We start from the raw sequence: 7,806 nt of genomic DNA, 5'->3' as shown, positions 1-7,806 counted from the left end.
CTCTCAAATAAATAACTCTTTAAAAAATAAAATAGTAAGAATTAATACATGCTAGTGATACGAATGGTTTTTCAACTTCCTACTTCAATTATTCTTCTCAGCATATCTAGCTACCTCTTAGTAAATAGTTTCTACTATTCTCAATAGTACTAACTCAATATTATCAAAAGAAATAGACGTTGGATTTGAGAATAATGTCTTGATTAACTTCCTGGTCCCAAATATTTATTCTGGTTATAAATTTTTACTTAGCTCCATTTAACTAATGACCTAGGTGCCACTAGATGAGCATACTAGTCACTCATTTTTCCACTGGTAATAGGAATTTAAATTTGGATAAAATGTTTTTTAGGTTATTGGCTTCTACCAGTTTTTCTACTTATCTCCACTTATTTCTAGTTAACTAGTTCCTTTGATCACCTGGTTATCTGTAGAGGTAACTCATTATCCCAAAGAGAAATAAGAAGAGGTGAGTAGAACATGTTTTCAACTTGCTGGATTCAACTAATTATTTTAATTATCACAACCGTAGTTTACTCATCCCCCAGGTGTCATGAGTTGTCAAAGTACTAACGCATTATGCCAACAAGAAATATGATTAGAGTTGAGAAGAGTGCTTTTTTTTTTCTGGCTTACTCTAGTCATTCTAGTTACCTCCAGTTACCCATAGAGAGCTAGTTTTTTGGATGCTACCTCTATAGTCTCGCTTCTAGGCTCTGTAGTTCTGAGGCAGTGTTCCAGCAAAGAATTAGAACAAAGTATTACAAGGCTGTGTTTTTCAGCTCTCGGGCTTCAAATACTTTTTCTAATCATATCCAGTTACCTCTAATTAACTGGTAAAATAAGTACACAAGCTGCCTATAGTACTAACTCATTCTTATACCAAAGGAGAAGAGCTTAGAGTGGTGACTCATGAATGTTCAAGGTCTTATTTTATTTATTTATTTTAATTTTTTTAAGTACACTCTGCCCTCAACGTGGGGCTCCAATGCATGACCCTGAGATCAAGAATCATATGCTCTACCCACTGAACCAGCCGGGTGCCTCCAATTTCTGGTTTTAAATATCCTCTGGTAATTTCCCGTTAACTTTATCACCCACCTAGGTACCACTATAGCTATTTGATCTAGAGTACACATTCTTTTTTTTTTTTAAGAAGTAGGGATTTAAAATTGTTGTAAAGGATGTGTTTTCTAGCTTCTGCGCTAGTTATCTTTAGTTGTCTCCAGTTTGGTAGTTCCTAGGTACAACTAGTTATATAGAACTAACTGATTATGCTAACGAGAAAGAAGTCAGTTATAACAAGAATGTGTTTTCACTCGTTGGCTTCATTTACATATCTCTCTCCAATTAACTAGTTTCCTGGGTATAAGTACTGATCTGTAGTACTAACTCATGATTCACAGTCTAGATAAGAAGGTAGTGTTGAGAAGAATTCTTATCAAATTCTTGGATTCAACCACTTTTCTTCAGTGTCCTGGTTTTGACTCATTATTCGAATATCATCATTTATCCCGAGGTTACAAAAGATTAAGGTACCACCAGATATATAGGGCACTAACATGTAAATTTAGAGTTGCAAAGAACTTGATTTTTAGCTTCCTGCCTTCAACTAGTTATTCTTATTATCTCTGGTTGTCTCTAATTAAGTATTTACAAAAGTACAATGAGAATCTGCAGAAGTAATTCATTTTTCCAGGAAGAGATGAGAATTTGTAGTTGGTACGGTTGTGTTTTTCATATCCACAGATTTAACTAGTTATTCTTTTCTTTAAAGATTTTATTTATTTATTTATTGAGAGAGAGAGAGAGAGCAAGAGTGGGGGGCAGGGGTAGAGAGAGAGAATCCACAAGCAGACTCCCTGCTGATCAGGGAGCCTGATGTGGGGCTCAATCCCAGGACCCTGAGATCATGATCTGAGCTGAAATCAAGAGTCAACTGCTTACCGACTGAGCCACCCAGGCGCCCCTTAACTAATTATTCTTATCTCTAGATAGCCATAGTTTACACGATGTAGTTATATACCACTAATTATTACTAGCAATAACTAATTCTGCCTTTAAAAAAAGATTTGAGAGATAAGATGTATGTGTTTTTCAGCATTTGAGCTTCAGGAAGTTTTCCAGTTATATCTAGTTATCTCTAGTTAAGTTTTATCTACCATTCCATGCCTTCGTGACTTATTTACTATTTACCTACCTTTCCAATATCTTATTTCAAGAAGAAATAAGTTGCACTTCAGAAGAACCTGCTTTTCAGCATCCGGATTTCAGTTACTTTTCTGGTTGTTTCCCCAGTTGTCTTTAAACAGCTACCCAATTACCACTAATTATATTACTATTACACTTCAATGAGAAAAAAATTGAGAAGTATCTGTTTTTCAGCTCCCTGCCTTCACCTCATCATTCAGATAGTATATAATTCTCTACATAAACCAAACACAATAAATCTAGCTGATTATAGTACTACTTCCACATTCTAAAAAGATATGAAAATTTAGAAGTGAGAAGAATGTTTTCTTTCAACACCATCAATATACCAGTGCATCTTGTTACGTCTAGATACCTCTGATAAAATAGGTACCTAGGTATGGTTAATTCCGTATTGGACTAATTCACTAATTCGACAACGGAGAAGAATTTACACGTGAAGATCATTTCTTTTCCATTTCCTGGTCTAACGTCATGATCACCTTATATCTCTGCTTACCTTGTTACTTAGATACCATTAACTATCTCTTGTATTAACTCATTCTTCAAAGGAGATAAGAAGCTAGTGTTGAGAAGAGTGATTTTTCAATTTTCTGGATTTGCCAATTTTCTGAGTCACTTCTAGTTAACTCTAGTAAAGTAATTGCTTAAGCATTACTACTTATCTCCAGTGCTAATATTTTATTCCAACAGGAAATACGAATTTGGGTTCAGAAGATGATGTTTTTTTCTGGCTTGATGACTTTGAGTAGGTTATACGAATGAGCCAAAAATAACCTCAGTCTATTGACCCCGAGGTTGTCTTATTTCTTTACCTCAGGCTGAGACCCATTACCCTGAAAGCCTGCTGGAGCCAAACTCAAATTTTTATACATCCAATTGCTTTAAAAGTATCTGAAATAACCATGACCACATATATTTTTAAATAAACTCTACACCCAACGTGGGACTCAAACTCACTACCCTCATATCAAGAGTCGCTCGCTCTACTCACTAAGCCAACCAGGCACCCCCCCCCATAACCACATTTTTAGCCATTTATAGCCCGGCTGCTTTACATACTCCATGAAATTGAGCCTAACATACAGATAAAATAAACCCTGGGCCATAAAGACCACAAGCCACTGCTGCCCTTTGGTGATTTTGACCCAGGCGCTCTCCAACATGCTGCTAAATAACATCGCCTAGACTCGCGAGGCCCTCTCGGCCGATTCCCTTCTCTCCCAAGAGTTAACTTGCCTTCCCCCCCACAGCCCCCTTCCAAATGGTGGCAACCACAAGCCTTAGCCTCCAGACACAAGCCCTGACCTCCCACAAAACTGTCAAAGCCTCACCCAAATAAATCTTGTGTATCCTACTGCCATCTTGTGGTCATAAAGTTTTCTTTCGCCGCCCCAGAAATCTGAATATTCACAACTCATTTCTTCTGGTTTACCTAGAATCCCACTGGATGCTACACAATTAACTCATTTTTATTTTTTTTCAAGTTTATTATTATTATTTTTTAGAAATCTCTACACCCAACATGGGGCTCAAACTCACGACCCTGAGATCAAGAGTCCCATGCTCTTCCGACTGAGCCAGCCAGGTGCCCCCAATTAACTCATTTTTAGAACAAGGAATTAAAAAAAAAAGAATTTAGACATGAGGGGCACCTGGCTGGCTCAGTTGGTGGAGCTTCGGACTCTTGATCCTGGGGTCGTGAGTTCAAGCCCCACCTTGGGTGTGGAGCCTACTTTAAAAAAAGAATTTAGACATGAAATGATTGTGGTTTTTAGACAGGAAATGATTGTAGCTTGGACCAGTTATTCTAGTTACCACTAGTTATCTATTGTTAACTAATCATCTAGGTCCCCCTACATATCTATGGTACTAACTCGTTATTCCAAAAGAAAATAAGAGTTTACATTTGAGAAGAATGGCTTTTTTAGCTTCCTGACATCGAGCATTACTAGCTATTTCCAGGTATCTCCTGTAAACTAGTTACCTATGAACCACTATTCATTTCAGAGTTATGAGTTCTTTCAACATGAAATATAAAGTTAGAAAAACAAGAAATACAGGGGCGTCTGGGTGGCTCAGTCGTTAAGCGTCTGCCATCGGCTCAGGGCGTGATCCCGGAGTCCTGGGATCGAGCCCCGCATCAGGCTCCCTGCTCCACTGGGAGCCTGCTTGTTCCTCTCCCAGTCCCCCTGCTTGTGTTCCTTCTCTCACTGGCTGTCTCTCTCTCTGTCACATAAATAAATAAAATCTTAAAAAAAAAAAAGAAAAGAAAAGAAAAGAAAAACAAGAAACACAAAGCTAGAGTAAGAAGGAAATAGTTTCCAATTCAAGGCTTCAACTCCTTCTACTAATATTCTTTAGGTAGTTAGTTACCTAGGTACCATCATGCATCTGCGCTATTGACTCATTAATCCACCACGAGAAAAAAAGGAATTTGAAGTCTACAAGAACCGACATTTAAGCTCCTAATTTCAACTATTTATTCTAGATATCTCTCCAATATCCACAGTACAGAATCATTATTCCAACAAGATTTAAGACTAATAGGGGTTCCTGGGTGGCTCAGTCGGTTAAGCGTCTGCCTTCAGCTCAGGTCATGATCCCAGGGTCCTGGGACTGAGCCCTGCATCAGGCTCCCCGGTCAGCGGGGAGTCTGCTTCTCCCTCTCCCTCTGCCCCTTCCCTGGCTTGTGCACTTTCTCTCTCAAATAAATAAATAAATAAATAAAATGTTTTTTAAAAGAAATAAGACTATTATTATTTTGTCATAAAATACAGATAAAGCAAATTTACCATCTTAACCATTTTTATGGGTGCAGTTTGGCGACATGAAGTGCATTCACATTGTTGTCCAACCATCACCACCATCCATCTCCAGAACTTTTTCATCTTCCCAAACTGAGACTCCATACCCATTAAACAATAGCTCCCCAGTACCACTTCTCCCAGACCCTGGGAAACTACCGTTCTATTTTCTCTTTCTTTTGAAGATTTTAAGTAATCTCTACATCCAACATGGGGCTTGAACTCACAACCCCAAGATCAAGAGTTCCATGCCCCACCGACTGAACCAACAGGTGCCCTTACCATTCTACTTTCCCTTTCTTCCTTCCTTCCTTCCTTCCTTCCTTCCTTCCTTCCTTCCTTCCTTTTTAAAGATTTTATTTATTTGAAGAGTGAGAGAGAGAGCGAGCACAAGCAAGTGGGGGGGCAGAGGGAGAAGCAAACTCCCCACTGAGCAAGGAGCCCGATGCGGGGCTTGATCCCGGGACTCTGGGGTCATGACCCGAGACGAAGGCAGACACCCAACCGACTGAGCCACCCAGGCGCCCCTAATTTCTGTTTCTACAAATTGAACTACTCCAGGTATCACAGATAAATGGAATCATTCAATATTTGTCTTTTCGTGTCTGGTTTATTTCACTTAGCTTGATTCCTTCAAGGTTCATCCATGTTGTAGCATGTGTCAGAATTTCATTCCTTTTTAAGGCTGAATAATATTTTATTGTATGTATATACCACATTTTATTTACCCATTCATCCATCAGCGGACATTTGGGTTGTTTCCATCTTTCAGCTATTGTGAATAATGCTGCTCTGAACAGGTGTATACAGATATCTGTTCAAGTCCCTGCTCTCAGTTCTTTGGGTTGTATACCCAGAAGTGGAATTGCTGGATCATATGGTAATTCTGACTAAGTGTTTGAGGAACTGCCATACCATTTTCCACAGTGACTACACCATTTACATCCCCACCAGTAATGCACAGGGTTCCAACTTCTCCACATCCTTACCAACACCTCTTATTTTCTATTTTGTGGATAATAGTCATCCTCCTGGGTGTGAAACAGTATCTCGTTGTGGTTTTTATTTTTTTTAAGATTTTATTTATTTATTTGACAGAGAGAGAGAGACAGCCAGCGAGAGAGGGAACACAAGCAGGGGGAGTGGGAGAGGGAGAAGCAGGCTCCCAGCGGAGCAGGGAGCTGGATGAGGAGCTCGATCCCAGGACCCCGGTACCATGCCCTGAGCTGAAGGCAGACGCTTAACGACTGAGCCACCCAGGTGCCCCTCATTGTGGTTCTGATTAAGACTAATACGTAAGAAAAATATGTTTTTAGCCTTTTGGCTTCAAATATTTATTCTGCTTTTATATGGTTAATTCTATTTAAATCTCTCCGTGTAACTGTCATTATCTACATTATTCACTGGATATTTAAAAAAATAAGAATCGTGGGGTACCTGGGTGGCTCAGTCGTTAAGCGTCTGCCTTCGGCTCTGGTCATGATCCCAGGGCCCCGGGCTCGAGTCCCACATTGGGCTCCTTGCTTGGCAGGGAGCCTGCTTCTCCCTCTGCCTCTGCCTGCCACTCCCTCTGCTCTCTCTCATTCTCTCTTTCTGACAAATAAATAAATGAAATCTTTTTTAAAAAAGTAAAAAGAAATCATAGGGTCACAGTTAAAAACATGACTTTTATCATTCTCGAAATTCTATGAATTCTTCACCCATCCTTGAGAAACGGGTAAAATTGAAAACCATCAAAATAATTGGACTTCTTAAAAATTGGATTGTATGAATGGAAGGTGTTTATAAGAAGTGATGACTCTGGAGCTTACCATCCCAAAGGACAGCACTGAATAGTTAATCTGTTCCTTGAGGGACTAGGATGCTGATGTCTCGGATACGGATCATTACGTGATTGCTGATCTTTCACCAGAGTATAAGTTAGCTTTTCCTCGCACCAGGTCCAGCAAGTTATTGGGCACTGGGTATATACATATATTTTTTTTCCTAACTGTAGTCAGAGGGAAGTAGCAGGGTGCACAGCGGCTGTCATTTAGCGGTATTGGACACTATGCAAAACATCACTTTAAGGGAGAAACAGAGCCCTCAATCTGCCCTGGCTCTTCTTTATTTGATATTTATCAGTGGAGAGCTAGAGCTCTGGAAGACAGTTCTAGACAAAGGGAGATGGAGGAAGACGAAGAGGAGGAGGAGAAACAGGAGAAAGTGGAGGAGAATAAAAAAGTGGGAACATGGGGCACCTGGGTGGCTCAGTCTGTTAAGTATCTGCCTTTGGCTCAGGTGATGATCCTAGGGTCCTGGGATCGAGCACAGCACCGCCTGGGGCTCCCTGCTCTGCTGGGAGGCTGCTTCTTCCTCTCCCACTCCCCCTGCTTGTGTTCGCTCTCTCGCTGGCTGTCTCTCTCTGTCAAATAAATAAATAAAATCTTTAAAAAAAAAAAAAAAAGTGGGAACTAACCCAAGTCCCCAGCACCTGCCCAGCCCAGAAACACGTGCGCTTTTGCAGAGGACCTGCAGCGGGGGCGCGGAAGCGGAGCTCAGCAGGCAGAGGGTGTAAGCCCCACAGTCGCGTCCAGCACGTGCAGCGCAAGCATTCTTGGATGCTCAAAACAGTGGACAGGTTTCTCCATTTCTACTCTTGATGTGAATTCCTTAATACAAATCTGGGGTATTTGTTCCTATCGCAAGAGGGAGGTTTGGGTTTCTTAGAGCGTGCATCCGAGCACCCACAGTGCTCTGTAAAACCCAACCTCAAGCTGCCGCTCCGGAGCGCCCAGGAGAGCTTGAT

The sequence above is a fragment of the Ursus arctos genome, chromosome X (assembly GCF_023065955.2).
Source record: "Ursus arctos isolate Adak ecotype North America chromosome X, UrsArc2.0, whole genome shotgun sequence".
Lineage (NCBI taxonomy): Eukaryota > Metazoa > Chordata > Mammalia > Carnivora > Ursidae > Ursus > Ursus arctos.
This window is presented reverse-complemented; position numbering follows the sequence as displayed.